Source organism: Ursus arctos, unplaced genomic scaffold (genome assembly GCF_023065955.2).
Source record: "Ursus arctos isolate Adak ecotype North America unplaced genomic scaffold, UrsArc2.0 scaffold_21, whole genome shotgun sequence".
NCBI lineage: Eukaryota > Metazoa > Chordata > Mammalia > Carnivora > Ursidae > Ursus > Ursus arctos.
The window spans coordinates 23,042,470-23,058,816 of NW_026622886.1; the positions used below are offsets into that span (position 1 = coordinate 23,042,470).

General features: G+C 41.6%; 1 protein-coding gene across 8 annotated transcripts in view; it reads left to right on the forward strand.

Annotated features, from left to right (window-relative positions):
- The first annotated feature begins 3,517 nt into the window (after positions 1 to 3,517).
- ATP2B1 (ATPase plasma membrane Ca2+ transporting 1) overlaps positions 3,518 to 16,347 on the forward strand; it is a 125,358-nt gene continuing 112,528 nt past the window's right edge. For 3 of the 8 annotated variants that reach the window (XM_044384543.3, XM_026499917.4, XM_057316151.1), the window contains exon 1: positions 3,518 to 3,671. The gene's annotated coding sequence lies outside the window, so the exon portion shown is untranslated. Of the gene's footprint in view, positions 3,672 to 3,985; positions 4,287 to 9,675; positions 9,785 to 10,819; positions 13,576 to 16,347 lie in introns of those variants that run through there. The other 5 variants (XM_044384544.3, XM_048217794.2, XM_048217792.2 and 2 more) reach the window with 4 other exon arrangements.

Sequence of the window (16,347 nt, forward strand, 5' to 3'; positions counted from 1 at the left end):
GAGCTTTCCCTCTTGATTCTCTGGAATTTAAATTTAGGACCATACACTATGACCTAGATTATACAATATTTGGGGTAGAAAAAATCCTTATACCTAAAAGAGTACAGGGTGTTAAATAATTCCTGTCAGGGCTCCTGGGTGGCTCAGTCAGTTAAGCATCTGCCTTTGGCTCAGGTCATGATCCCAGGATCCTGGGATCAATCCCCACATCAGGCTCCCTGCTCAATGGGGAGCCTGCTTCTCCCTCTGCCTCTCCCCCTGCTTGGCTCTCTCTGTCAAATATATAAATAAAATCTTTAAAAAATAACAATTCCTGTCAAATGATGACAACTAACCATTTTCCATTTTTCACCTATGAAAATTTTCCATTATGTGACTTGAAAATGCTTGTTTTAGGCATACCCAAAATCATACTTCATTTAATTCAGCAAATGTAATTAATTTGTTACTAACAGATGACAGTTCTCTGTGGTTTTCAGCTAAGTAATGTTTCTCTCGACATCTCTCTGGTGATCCAGGTTAATGGACATTTGAGAATATACACAACTACTTTTTATGAAGTATTGAATATTTCTTTCCTGCCTCTTTACATGTGTCAATTGTCTTTAGCATTTTGCAATGATCGGAACTGATATATTCACATATGTATAAATTGGGGAAATTATATGGTTTTAAATATATGCTGGTGTTGGTATGTCTTTATTTTGTCCTACTGCTAGATGCATGTGACAGAATTCTTGAGGATAAAGATCTTAATGTTTCCTTTTACACATAATTACATTGAAGATTTTAGAAAACTGTCTCAGTGGATTATACTTGATTAGTTCATGTTGAATCGGTCAACTTATCAGAAAATAATCAATAGTTTAGATTTGCTCCACTAAATGGAATACACTTGAATAGTTTGCAAAATACACTATTTTGAATACATGGCCTATCTTCAAATAATGTTAATATCCCAAATAGTAACTTGCCATAGAATTTAAATACCTTTATAAATTTTGCGTTGTAACTAAAAAAAAAAAAGATATTTAGATATTCAAAGTGTATTAAAAGAACTTTGTAAAAGTACTTCAACAAAAATTGCATTATTTTATTGTTATTATGCACTGATATATCTCTAGTTCAATTAAATCCATGGGACAAGTAAGGTCCAAGATTAGAGAATATGGCTCTATCTTGTACAGTAGCATTTTTGAATTCCAAGTCGTTCCATTTTTAGGAAGTGCTAATTAAGCAATATTTTCTTGATTTTTACATTGAGAATTGTAATTAAGGTGGTTTCAGTAATAAACCTTTTGGAGAAAAAATGAATTTCCTTATGTAATGTGTGCAGTTATTTCTATATTGTTTTCAGGCTTTGCTATTTGAAGAATGAAAATATAAAAACCAAACTACACAGTACAATCGTCTTGACTATGACAGTGAAAGTATATCAGTGTGTGTGACTCACATTTCATTAAAATGCATGTAAATATGTTCTAGGATATATATGTATATAATCTCCATAAATGAAAACTCTATTGAAATCATGTCTTAAAATGAAGATGCTGAGTAATTTTTCATGACCACAGCACTTTAAAAGCATATATTTTATTATTTGGAATTGCAACAAACCCACAAAGTAAACAGATTCTAGTTTAATCTATTATCCATTTTGCTAGTGTACTGTACCAATGATTCATATATTACTTTAATATCAAATTCTTGATTAAAGTAGGATACATAATTCAATTTTCTACTGCAACTTCCTTGGAGGAAAAGTTGGACAAAAGCCAATGATTCTTAAATTTCTCCAAGCCATTTTGAAAACTTAATCTGTTCTTCTGTTAAGAAGTCTAGAAATAGTGTCAGGAAGGGCTATTGGTACCACACCAACCAATTCCTTAACAGTGATTAAAGGGAGGAAAAATTGTGTCATTTTGCCCAAGTGCTAATTTTGCATGTGAAGGGCACAGCTCAAAAGGTAATGTCTAACCTGGTAAGATATATAAATTGATGAAAAAAATATTTTTAACAGGGTTAACTTGGAGTTTTTTGCTCTTGAAACTTTTTATGTATTTTGTTTCTAAGCCTTTAAAATATTTCAAAATAAATGCTACCAGAGAGTGAACATAAGTAATAAAGTCTTTTGCATCGCCTGTCTGCTTTTAAGAAGACATTACAAATATTAATTTTTCCAGTCCTGGAATTTAGAGAAGGGAGGAGACTCTTCAGAACTTTTCTTTTTGTTCTGATTAAGTGATACTGAAAATAACACGAATAAGGTTTCTGAACGAGCGTCGATGCTTAGTTCAAGTAGAGGCGATTGGAGGAAGATGGAACACGGTGTCTTAGGCAGCAACCAAATCTTTACATCCATGTGCGCATGTTTGTGAAGAAGAAAAACACCTTTTATTTTTTAAGTAGATGTCTCTACGGATAGTTTCTTTTTTATTAACTTGCAAAAGCTCTCGAAGTTTGGAGCAAAGCAGGTTACCTTTTAGCATCTAAATCCCGCACGTTACTCCGTATTTTTTTCTTTTTTTTTTTCACCCACACGAAAGAAGGGTGCAGGGTCGAGATGCTACGAAGTGAACTAAAAGAGCCAACGGCTGGTTATAGGAAGAAAAAGCAAACCCAAAACGAAAACATGGGGATTTTAAGCGTGGATCCTAAGGCACACCAGCGTTAACCCTTTGGGCGCTGCAGTGGGGATCCCCGCTGTCTCGGGCCCCACGGACAAGAACACAGGCGCCCCGCCCCCGTCGGGGGGAGTGGGCTCTCCTCCTCAAGGAGGGAGTAAGCTGAGGCACTTTTGTCGTCCGGCGCGTGCGTCACGATCCGGGACAGGCAGCGAGTCCAGTACGGAGTGGAACCGAGACGCACGAGGAGCCGCTCAAACGTCCGCTGGCGCAGGGTCAGCCTCAACCTGTCCTCGCCAGGAGCGCTTGCCCTCGCCCGTCCGCCGGCCCAGCTCCCAGGCTCTGGAGGGGCGCAGGCCTGAGGATGGTTCGGGCGGGGCCCCCAGGTGAAGAGTGCCCGCGTCCGCCTGCGGCAGTCATCGTTGTCCTGCCTCCACACTCGCGGCAGCCTCACGGCCCCGCGCCCAAACGGCAGCTGTGACTGACGGAGTCACCGCCCCGCGCGCCCGAGCCACCCCCTCCTCCCCCGCCGCCCCTCCCCCGCCCCGATACGTCATGGAAACACGGACGTCAGAGCTTCTCAGCCAATCGCAGGCAGCAGCAGGAGGAAAGGAGCGAGCGGGAGGGGGCGGGGGCAGAGGCGAACCGAGGCTCTCGGGGAAGGAAGAGAGGGAGGGGCGCGTGGAGGCGCGAGTCCCCCGCCCCTCACTCCGGACACCCTTTCCCGACCGCGCGGCAAGTTCTAATCGCCGGGCGCGCGCTCGCCAGCTGGGGACGCGCTCGCCGGGTCCTCCCCTTAAACGCCCTCTCCACGGCGCTCGGCTCCTAGTCCCCGTCCGAGCCGCGCTTCCTCCGCGCGCGCGCGCTTGCCCGCCCCCAGGCTCCCCGCGGGCTGCGTCACGTGACCGCGCCCAGCCAAGGCGGCAGCAGCGGCGGCGCGAGCTACGGCGGCGGCGGCGGCGGCAGTGGCAGTGGGAGCAGCTGCGCCGCCAGCGTGGAGCGGGAGGCGTGTGGGTGTGGAAAGAAGGGAGCGCCAGACCAGAACGGGTGAGCGTTCGCCTACCCCGGCAATCTTGCGGGCCACCCGGTGCAAACGGGGCCCCTGCCCCGAAGCTTTGCGCATCCCCCTCGTGCTCGGCCGTCCGCTCTCGGGTGGCCGCGGCCCCGCCCGGAGCGGACCGTGCTGCGGTGCTCACTAAGGGGGCTGCACCCCGCCCGCCGCTGCTGTTGAGGACGGCGGCGTGAGGCTGGCGGAGCTGCCCGTGCTGAGCGCGGCGCGCCCTGTGTGCGGCTCTGCGGATCCGAGGAGGCGGGTCCTGCGGGGACGCGGGCGGCCACTCGGCGGCTGCCGGGCTCTGGGCGGGGGCCGGGCTGGGCGCCGCCTCCTCCTCCGCCGCCGCCTCCTCGCAGTGCAGCGTGAGTAGGGAGCCCCGGCTGGTGGACGCCGAGCCTCTGGGCTCTGCGGCCGCCTCATCCTCGAGGTGTAGCCGCACCTCCGCGTGGCGCCCCGAGCCCTGCGAGTCGGCTGCGGACGATCGGAGGACCGAGCCCCCATTCTCCGTGCTTCCCGCTGCCCCTCACCGCTCCCCCCACCCCCTGACCCTCCTGCAGCCTCCCTTACCTTCCCCCCCCCTCGGAAAATGGTTCCTGCTGCCGGGCGAGGTGAGTGGCGGCTGCCGCCCGCCCGCGGCGGTGGCGGCGGGTCAGGTCACCTGCGGGGGAGGCCGGGTGGAACGCCGAGGTCGGGGCGTCGCGGCGGGGGTCCTGACCGCTGGGTGCTCAGTGGACTGCGGCGCAGTCCGAAGAAGTTGGCGGGGGCGTTCGGGGCACCCCTCGCAGGTTGTCTCCTGCCGCGCCCGCCCTGGGAGAGCATAAAGGTGAGCGGGTTCCTCGGCGTGCGCCTCAGCGCCGGGTCCGGCCGGGAGTCCCCGCCCAGAGACCAGGGCACTGGGTTCGGTGGGGCTTCGTGTCTACACCCGCAGCTCTTCGGCTTCTTCCAGCCGCCTCGGCCGCGCCATAGCCCATCCTGCCGCTGGCCGCCCCCGCCCCGGCGTGTGGTGACCTTGAGGGCAGCGGTGCCCGGCACTCTTTCCCCGCGCCCCGGGAGGGTCACCCTCTAATCCCCGACTTCGGCCCCACTGGAGCTTCGCGGGCTGAGGGCGGGGGCCCCTCGTCGGCCCCTGGCCGGGGCTGGTTGATTGATGCGTTGTCACACCGGACGGTGATTCCGCGGGAGTTAGTCGCCTCGCTTTTCTCCGGTGTCTCCTGCCTGGCCCCCCAGGATGTTCACGGTTGCTTCCGATTCAGATTTGTGGACTTAGTTGAAAAGGAAAAAAAAAAAAAACCAGAAAACCGTGCGGTCCTCCACTGCCTCTTTGGAAAGGGTCAATAAGAAAGAACCGCATTCTAGTTGCGGGGGCGGGGGGTGTGCTCTTTATCCCATCCTGCTGGAGAATCTTGTGGCTAAGCTAGTTAGCGACCCCTGGTTCTGCGCCGCGGTCACTAGCCAGGTTGGTCTCCGTGCGCATTTCATTCACCAGTTTTTTGCGGGACTCGGCAGCGCTGGGAATGCTCGCATCCTGTGCGGTGCCGCGGTGCTTGGCACTGAGCGGGGGGCAGGGGGTACTAAGAGAGGGCTGAGGGGGTCTCTAAGTCTGGGGAGGGCTGGATCCTACTCCACACGCTTATTTTTACCTTTTCCTGGGGTTACAGCGCAGCAAACAATCACCTTTAGCTGTTATGCATGCTACTTTTATGGGTTTATTAATAATCTAACGGCTCCTATTGGTATCGATTGCTATTCATGATGAATTAGTTATATGGATGTTTTTTTCTTACGTGTGTAGGTATATGGATATATCTGGACTGCCTTTCAACATGGAAGCCTTTGTTGTGTATAACCTCCCCCACCTGAGGACAGTCTTATTTTAAAATAAAGCTCTTGCTCAACGTGGGTGTATTTTATAATAAGAAGTACTTTTAAGGATCTGCTTTGTATGAGGCTGTCCTCGAGCAGAGGGTGTGTAACCCTTTGGATGGTGGCCCACGTGAGTCAATAAAGGGCCTTTACCGCTTGCCCTGCTGCTAGCCTTCCCCAGACTCCCTGTCCTTGTGTGTGGCAGAGGCGGATTGGGGGAATTAGAGGGATTGGAGGAGAGTCTGCTTTTTGTACTTGTGTGTTTCATTGGGGTACCCCCCCTTTTTTCTTTTTCATCTGGTGCGTTCAGATTTGAAGTAGATAGAAACGTTTTTCTTACAGGGAACCTTTAAAAACTAGTGTGTGAAATGGGCTTATTTAGCCATGATTTCAGGGGGACGTTTTAGTTTCTACCTTGCTTTGGATGAGACAGTTAAATTGCTGTAATTAAGGGTGGATCTCTGTCCTGATTTTGGTTTGGGTGTAACTGCAAAGATCTTTGAAAAGTAACTGTTATTTCCTACCATATAGTCTGCAAAAGTGAGTCACAATCGGGTGAGTTGAGGACAGAGCGCCACCTTTAATTTAAAATTTCGTGATTTTTTTTTATTAAAATGGTAAAAATTCAGAGTATGCCTTCTTGATTTTAATGGCAGTGGCTATCATTATGACATCCCCGTTTAGACATATAAGGTGAAATTGTCTGTTTTTCTGTATTAATGGGGAATTCCTGCAATTATGTAGGAAGTCTTGGTTTTTTCATTAAAGTTTGAGATTTAATGTAGGATTCTGAGATGAGGTGGGAAACTAGTTTTGATTTGTGCTTATGATAATGGGAGTAATGTTAGTCTGGACCTACTTAGGAAAAGAAATAAGGAAGTAGCTGCATTGTAAATAGATATTTAAAACTATGTACTGCCGCCAAATCAAGGTACCTACTGGCATGAGAGTGGTTTTACAGTTTGTTTTTAGCTTTTGTGCTATTAACAGATTCTACAGGAAACATGCAAAATATCCAAAATTATTAACCTTGAGTAAGGTTATAGTAATTTGGTTTGTTTTTCATCTTCCAACAGCTTTCCTTTTATGGCTTTACTGCGAGTTTTATAATTACTTGTTTTTAGATGATACAAATGAGGACTTGCAGCAGGAGTAGGTACATTCAAAGTTATTAAAGACCAGGTTGGGAAAGGTGGTTTCTATATATGGCTCCTCTCAAATGCATCTCATACAAAAATAAATGGAGTTTTTAATGCTTAGAAAATAAATGCTGTAGTGACAGCTGAATTTCTTCCCTGCCCACATGCTGCCTCCTGTCCCCCTCTCTCCCAAATAAAAAAATTTAAGGTACACTATCTCTTTAGGCACAGGATGCTTTTTGATAATTGTGACTACAGATGTAACATGAAGAATCAAAGATTTAGCTCTCAAGGAATGAATGAATGAATGTGTCCAAGTTACCAAATACAGTTTTCATTACTGACCACAAGATAGTATTTCCCTTCTGTCTGCATTTACGTTTTAATTGAACACTTGCGATTTCTTCATAGACCACTGTAAAGCATAAGCTACTACGTTATGGATGTTTTACTAAGTTAAAATTGAATAAAAAATTTGCTTGGGGCGCCTGGGTGGCACAGCGGTTAAGCGTCTGCCTTCGGCTCAGGGCGCGATCCCGACGTTGTGGGATCGAGCCCCACATCAGGCTCCTCCGTTATGAGCCTGCTTCTTCCTCTCCCACTCCCCCTGCTTGTGTTCCCTCTCTCGCTGGCTGTCTCTATCTCTGTCAAATAAATAAATAAATTCTTAAAAAAAAAATTTGCTTGAGATGAAAGAGTGGCTTATGCTTTTTCAGTCTGTGGAATATGGCCCCATGTTAAGGACATTATTTGATTTTAGGTTTGAATTAGGTTGATGTATGCAGAGTAATTATACATTGTTATGCATAATTGATAGAATCTTTGATTTGGGGGTTAAATTTACTAAATGCCTTTTTCTGACACACATGTTAACTTCGTATTGGATGAAACAGTCTCTTACCATGTGAACAGAGTTGTATTAGATCAACAGGTTTTAAGAGGAATGGCCAATTACAGCTATCAGTGTTTTATGTACTGCCAACAACAAAAGTATTTGCCCCTTTTTTTCTTACTTTGTTACATATACAAGCAGTTTAAATTGGTTGTTTTCACTTTTTAATTCTTGAATTTTGTAATGAATGAGCAACACAATAAAGGAGTAAAAATATCAGGAAGCAGAAACTTAAGAATTAAATTTTTGCACCTTGATTAAAACATTACTTGTCCAGTTGGAGGGGAATATTATTTTCTAGTAGGTATCGTGATATAAAAAAGGGTACTGTGAGTAGGTTATTTTGGAATATATAGAATCTGTGGTAACATTGAAGGCAAATGATTCAGTGGTTGTTATGGGAAAAATTTTTTTTAAGAAAAAAACTTTTAAAAGATTCATTTTTTAGCTTTTACAGATGTTTTACATAAACACACACATACATTGTTTTGTTAAAAATTTTTATTTATGGAAATTAAGAGAATAGTATACTTAGTGACTAGTTTTTGACAGTTATCAGTTGGTGGCCCATCTGATTTCATTTCTGTCTTTATGCGTGAAATAGGTCTGTTATAAATGGGAACATTGGTCAGGTAACTGAAGTGAATTCATGTGTATTTTATTTGTAATTTACAAGTACGCGGTAATGTCTAATATGTAATTGACTCTGAAAGGTAATTTTTATGTTCTTCATTGTTTCTATAATAGTCTGTTTTACAGCAGGCTCCTAAAGATAGTGTCTCTCAAATTTTGCTCTCTTAGTAATAATGCTTTTGATTTATAAAGTGCTTTGCAATATTTCGGAATATATCACATACTACCTCATTTGAGTCTCGCAGTAAATAGGACCTGTGAGATTAGTAAAATAGGTAGTTGTACCTTCCCCTATCCATCCCAGATAGGTAAAATGATTTTAGGCCCTAAGGTCACAGAGCTAGCAGCTAGATTAGCCAGTACTGGACTCTAGGTGGCTTCTTGTTTTTACTCCATTGCTCTTTCCATTATGCATGTTTTTATGTGCATTTGTGAAAGTTATGTAATTTTATGAAAAATCAGTTTCTGACCAGGGTAAATTTTATACTGGAATATAAACAGATTTGTTTGGGTTTAACTGTGTAAATATAATCTAGTGCTTATATTTGGTGTAATGTAAACAGTTCATACCCTGATCTACTTATTAACAGCTGAGTAAAATGAATTTGAACATATTTGAAATACTATATTTTTAATATCGTGGATTGGATTATCTTTAAGGAATTTTGTTTGCAAAGACCTGTTGGTCTTTGAAATGACTGGGGTTGTCTTAAATCTTGTGTCAAAAAGGCCTATCCTAAAAGTTTCTTCTTTTCATTTCGGCTATAATTTTTTTAATGCACTTGTTTTTCTGCCAAACATATGTATTCCATCAATCTTTTTGAAATGTTAATTTGTAATGACATTTAGTTTACAAAGGTCCCAAACGAGGAGATTTTAGTTCCTGAAATTCAAAAGCTTTTTATAAATCTCACAAGGAAGGTAGCGGTTCCTCCCCGTTTGTCTGCCTGAGGGTCACCTGGGGGAGTTACTGACCGGGCAGAGTCCCTGGCATGGCCCCGGCAACTCTGATTCAGCAGATTTGGGGTGGGGCCCAGCTGTCTGCATTTTGAGAAACATGTTAAATTTATAACTAGGTTAAAATTATATTATGTAGTAGAGATGCCTTTATAACAGCGTTGATTTATTTGACTTCGAGCATAGCAGAGTTAGTGCTTTTCAAATAGTTTTGACTCAAATCAAGCCACGCTTGATTTGTGGATTGGTGGTTTTTGTGACAGTTGTAAACCTGGTAAATTGAAAATACTTCTGTTATCTGTGTTCACTGTCTTCTTTCAGAACATCCATCTGTGGTTACTTATTAAGTGTCATGAACTAGACAAAGAATTTTCTTCTCTTTTTGTTTTCATGCCCGTGTCTGCCATTTCCAAATGACTTGAACATGGGGACTTACTTTGGTAAAAATAATGCGTTCTATGTCAGTACAGCACTGAGTATTTATGCTTTACTCTAGCTCTTATTTTTTGTTAGAAGGAAAAACTTGGGATATTCCTTCAGACTAAAAGGACATAAATTGTTGGATAAGTGGTGGTCCTTACCAATTTCAGTTAACAAGCAGCTGTTCCTTCAAAAGCAGCAGGTTAGTGCCTAATGATTTTTCAATAATATTAATGATCTAAGACTAATTGCTAATTTACTACTCTGTGTGTTGAAACAGAAGTTACTGCTCTTTTACTTACATGCTAAATAACAGTTTGTATAACAGTCTTCTATAAGGTCCAGTTGATGCGAACTGGTTTGACTTTTTAAACTATTTTATTTAATACTCTATGCTGCATATAGATTATTTAAGACCAGTTTTTGCTTCATTATAACAGGATACTAAATAGCCTGTATTGTGTTTAAAATACATTTTATGATGAAATTAATTTCGAAGTAAATCCATTTCAAGACTGTGTTGAACATTTTTTTGTTGTTTGTTCCAAAAGCTTTGGCTTGTTGGCTGTGCTTTAGGATATATTTAGGACTCCTGGGTTATAATTTACAAATGACTATGGAAATCGAAACTAATAAAGATTTCTGGCAGAGAGATCCAGATACACTATGGGTAAAATTTTCAGCATGTTCTTTTGAAATATTTTTTATTAAATTTTTCCTGGGATAGTGTTAACTGTTTTAAACAGTATGCAGTGTCTTTAGTTAACTCTTTGGTAGAAACATTATTTGGTATTTCTAAGTGCAATAACTTCCAAGAATATGGTATCTCAGCCTCTGGGATAGCTGCTTTGTATTAATATTATTGTCACCTGGGCCTCTGGGGGAAAGAATAAAGATGGTTTTGAATGGACCAGTGCTTGCTTACATTGTGAAATCTGAGATTGTACTGCCTAACTGTAAGCTGGTATGACTACTGTAAAGACCTGGTAACGTCAGAAGGAAAAGTTGTACTTTCTGAAAAATAGATCTGAAAAAGGATTTGATTGTTTAAAAGATGCTTTTTAAATAACTTGATTATTAACAGTGTGGATTTATTGTTCACTGTACTAACTCAGTGAATTTGCTCCCAGAAGGATATTAAACAGTCTTTTACTCTCATAATGCTCAGATCTGCTGCTTTAATCTGTTTTTCATATTTGTGCCAGAACTTTTTCTTTTGTTTTTAAATTGCTTTCCTGCTGTCATTTCTTCACTAAAACTTTTAACGGTTCCTCATTTTTCTCTTTATCAACATGCAACTTGACTCTGAAGGCCTTTTATAAAGTAGCTCAGTATTTTCCAAAGTGTGTTTTAGAACACCGGCTTCAAGAAATATTAATAGGGGATTCTTTAGGGGAAGACGGGCAAAACTAAAATCCAAGATTGCTGGTTTATGCAGTTTTCCCATTTGGTTCTTCTCCCATCCTTTGATAACAGTAATATGGGTGGAATCTATGTAAATGTGTTTAGTGTTTTGCTCCCTTATTTCACAGAAGCCCCTTTCTTGGATCATCCCACCTGTTACTTTTCTATATTACCTAACAGGATCACCACTTTTCTATATTACTTAATGGGGTCACCACTTTGCACACCTCCAGGGGGTGCTATTCACGTCGGTCAAACTGTGAATTGCGGTTCCTGGAGTTGAGAGCAGTGCTGTAGTACCTTCGTGCCGGTGACTGCCCGCTGCGTGACAGTCTTCTGTATGCACTCTCCTCATTCCCTTTGCTGTGACTTCATTATTTTTTTCCTCTCGCCTGATAGGACCCTTGATCTTGTCTGTCTTTGTAAGTGGTCCCATCCTTCAAAACTTACCATTAGTCTACATTTCTCAGTCATCACTCATTAACTTCCTTGTCTGAATTTCTCTGTATTTGTAGTCTGGGTCATACACTTCCATTTATTATAAATCTTTTTTTCTTAGTCATTAATTTCATTTGGAGATAATATAGTAGAGTTGAGATAAGCACGTGGGTTCTTGAGGGTATATAGAACTTTATCTAGCAAATGTCCAGTCAGTGTTTTTTGGCGTATTGATTTAGGACTTAGATATTGTATGGCTTGGTTGTTAAGGTAAAGCAGATAAGGTTGAGGAGTTTTTCTTGATGAATTTCTGAAGCCTTTTTACCTTGGCAGTTTTAACTTATATGGACTCATAGGACAACCTGTTTTACTTTTGGAAGACAACTGTATTCCATAGAATGTTGCTAGGACAGTAGAATTTAGCTTCTGTATAGGAAGTCTTCCATTTGTTAATTTCAGTTTAGTAATTAATTTGTCTCTTAGGTTCTGTTCTGATTGTAATGAGTCATTGTACTAGCTAAAATTTATTATACTAGCTAAAATTTATATCTTAAAGTGACCAATTTCATTTTTCTGTTAGTTCTGTGACATCTTTTCTTCCGTCAGGATGGAGGTTCTTAAGATGCGTTTGTTGGATCTGTAGTCCGTTAACGTATTGCATGATGTAAAATGCCGTGATTTGAAACATATTACGGTTTAAAATTTAAGCTGTGATGTTCTTGTTGTTGCTCTTTATTGATAGAAATACTGTTGGAACTAAGTTCTTAAATGTTTGTTTGCTGAAGGTTCTAATTTTTTCAAGAGAGCTTTTCCGTGGACTGAGAATGAACTGTTTGCTCACGTCGTGGTGTGGGATCATTGCAGGCGTCAGGAAGAAGTGTAGATATATGGTCTCTGTTAAAGTTTAAAGCGTAGTATGATGTGGTTATTCTTCTAACTGCCTTTCTTAGGTCAAGAAAGGAAAGCCTGTACTTGACTTTATCATATATATTAAATGCTCATGTAATACATGAGTCATAATTTCAAACATTCAAGCAATTAATGATTTACATAGATTTTGTATATAAGCTGTTATGTTAAAAAAACACTTGAGAAAAGTTGCTCTCCAAAGCTCATTCATTTTCCAGTGATTGTTCTTCCAGCTCTTCTAAACTGTATGGACTTAACTGTTGGTAAGGTATTACTGCAGAAGGAATTCTAAGACTTGCTTCTGCTTTAACATGGCAGTAGTAATCATGCTAAAATTTCTGATCAAAAGAGGAGCGTAGAATGGCTTTGGCAGTGAAAAAAATAAAAGGAAATCTGTGAAGGCAGAAATCCATGAAACCAGTAAAAGTTGAAATGGGTTAGGGCATGATCTTTTCCTGCTGGGACACAATGTGGATGACACTGGCACATACTCCGTGCTGCCCTGCTAACACCGAGACGTATGCGAGATTTTCGGTTTCTTTGCTGTCATTCTTCCTTATTTAGTCCTAAAGTTAAGTGAGTGATGCTCGAAGTACTCTTTGTTTACAAAGTGAATCACAAACCAGGGTCTTTAGACGGTCCTGACAACTGATACCTGGTGGAGAGCTATAGAGTTTAAGGGTGGCAGTGCAAGTACAGGACTGAATACAAGGAAGATCAGTCAGTGCCGTGGGAAAGAGATGATGGCGATGTCTAGGAAAAGGAGATCCCCTAGGATCGAACTCTCTGAATGTCTGGTATCCGAAAAACGAGCATCAATCCGGCAGCCCTTCCCTTTGTGCAGAGTGGATTTAGGGTTAAGTTTCAATTCACCTGCATTTGGGCTTAAACTGTGCTGTATTTTTATATGTAATTGAATGATGGAACCTACCTGATCCGCTTTTGCTTCTGGACCTCTTGCTGCCTCACTCCTTTTGCTAGGAATACCTGCCTTTCTCAGAGCCTGTGTGTCTGGGTTTGTGTGTTTTATTTTTCTTATTTTATTTTTTTTTGTTTTAAGATTTTATTCATTTATATGAGAGACAGAGAGAGCATGAGGTGGAGGAGGCAGAGGGAGAGGGAGAAGGAGACTCCCTGCTGAGCAGGGAGGCAGGGAGCCTAACGTGGAACTCGATCCCAGGACTCTGGAGCTGAAGGCCGATGCTCAGCCAGCCGAGCCACCCAGGAGCTGTGTGTCTTGTGGTACGGTATTCCTATGTCTTTATGCTATGTGTGACTGGACCCAAATTTTCTGATTTGGGTTTTTATTCTATGATGTTTTGTTCAGATTTCTCCAGATTTAAATTTGAGTTTTACCTTGAGTTTTTACCTTCCCCAAGTGGCCTTGGGTTAATCACTGGGTTTGTTACCTCCTCAAAAAAGTGCAAAATACAAGGTTGAGGACTTTTATTAATTTTTTTTTCTTGGAAGTTTTGACTTAAAAAAATTTTGTGGCTGTTGTAGATCTTCTTTCCCCGCTCTGCCACCAAATTTTCAGCCATTTAATTCTTTTCGGTTTGCTTTCTAATTTCGTCTTTTAACTAGTTCATCATCATTTGATGTTTCATCTGTGATATGCTGTGTTTCATTCATGAAAATAATCTAAAGCTTTTCAATAAATGTATTTATTTAAGACTTCCAGGTAAAGAAGTGGAATATAACTGGCATTTAACTCTGCTCCCCACCAAAAGTATACTAGAATGTGAGAATGTGTTGAGTTTAAAGATTCCCAGCTGCCTTCCCTCTCTTAGCTTTCAGTCTCCAGAGTTGAAGTGTCTTCTCTGAGGACTCTGACCAGCTCAGGGAAAAGGACCTGAAGATTCTGGCCTTGGCTCTGTGTTTGTGTGAGGGGTTTGTCCAAAAGGAAAAAAAAAAAAAGTCCCAGTCTGATCACTCTACGGTGAACTCCATAGTCAGAAAGGCTCACATGTGAGTTCAGAACTCCTATTTAGTTTGTGTCCTATTTTTTTCTTTCATAATTAAAAAAAAATCGTTACAGCCCTATTAAGGAGTGATTGACGTGCGGTAAAATGCAGAAATTTAAAGTGAAAAACTTGTTACGTGAAAATATCGCCATGGTCAGGTTAATGAGCACAGCCATTCCCCTAAAAATTTTCTTGTGCCTTTGTGTAATCTTCCCTCCCTTCCCCTTTTCTATCTACTCCTTTCCCCAGGCAATCGCTCATCTGCTCTCTGTCATTAGAGATTAATTTGAATTTTCTAGTACACGGAATCATGCAGTATGCGTTCTTTTTGGGCTGGCTCTCATTGAGCATAGTTATGTGGAATTTACCCATGCTGTATATCTTAATAGCTCAGCTTTTGTTATCACTGATACAAGGATTTGCTTGTATGGCTATACCACACTATCTTTGTCCATTTACGTGTTGATGGACATTTTGGGTTCCAGTAATGTATAGTGTCCATTCAGATCTTCTGTTCACTTTTTAATTAGGTTGTTTGCCTTTCTTATTGAGTCGTAGTTTCTTTATATATTCTAGATAAAAGTTCTTCAGGAAATATTACTGTTTGTGTTGGGAGTGGGAGGAAGAATGGTATTGATTGCCAGTGATAACACCTGAAAGTGAAGAAGCAAGTTGGAGCATTGCAGTATTATTTGTGGAGGTGGGCTTAGGAACTAAAACGAATGATACCTATTCCCCAGTGCCTCCGAGTGGAGAGTGGAGTAGGGGAGCTAAAACAGATGCTAATATTAAAAAGGAAAAAAAAAAAAAGTCTTGTAGATCTCTTTCTCTACATGGATGTTACACACATACATGTTTGTCAAAACTAAAAACGAATACGTACATGGACTAAGTTTATGTGTGTGGATACCCCAGGTGTGCCACCTGTAATTCAGTTCTTGTGTCTGTTCACCATCTTGTGTGGCTTAGATGCAGAATTCAGTATTACTTTGGGTAAAAGAAGCAATTTTTACGAAAACATAAGTGAGCAGTGTGGACTTGACTGAAAAGAAAACAGGGGCCTTTATTTCTCCTGCAAGTCTTCCTCTACTTTGCAAGTTCAAATTTCTTCTCATTCCTTTATTATGTAGAGTAGTCGGTCGCCATCTTTGGTTTCTTGAGTTTTCCTGGGATCTTCCACACCACCACCACTCCTCCACACACACCCCAAGCAGCTCGTAAAAACCTGTAAAGACATTTTTTCCCCCAAATAATTACATATAGTGCTCTCCCTAATAAGAGTCTGGTATGTGATTTCTCCATTTCTTGGTCTGGATAAATATATGTTCTTCTTAGTGTTGAGAGTGCAATCCCATGAAATGTTGACGTGTGAGAGACTCTTTAATAAAATCTGTTAAGAAGTACACTTTTGTAGGTGTGTCTTAAGAATTAACCATGTTTCAGAATTCTGCCCCCTTCCTTAATTTCCTGTCTTCCCTTTGAGGAACTCGATATTTGACTGAATTTCTTCCTCTTGCTCTTTTTGGGGAAGGAAGTAGAATCTCAGAGGGAGATAGCAATCGTCTCTTAAGAGATGTTAGAATTCAGAAAGAAAGAAAGAAAAAAGAAAACCAAAAAGCTAATGTTCTTTTGCTGGGGTGCCATGAAAAATAGACCAGCTCTAAAACACAGTAGTGACTTTGACTTAGATAAAGGGAATTTAAAATTATGGAATAAAATGAACACCTGTGTAATTGCTTTCTACCCACCAGGTATTATTCTACACAATTTATAAAAATTAACCTGTTTAAATGCTTGGGTTCTGTGGGATTTGGGGGCAAGGTATTCCCTACTGAAAATGGAAAGGGTTATTAATGGTTTTAAAGGGAAATCCTAAAATACAGTGACTTATTAGCAATTTAACTTTTACCAATTTAAGATGTAACAACACTGAGGTGTAATGTCTGGGGAGTATAGACTAATGCAAAAATGAAACAGAATCACTTCTGATCTACTTCTGTTTAATTTTGATCCTTTAAAAAATTTGTACACATATTAACATGCTTGAGAT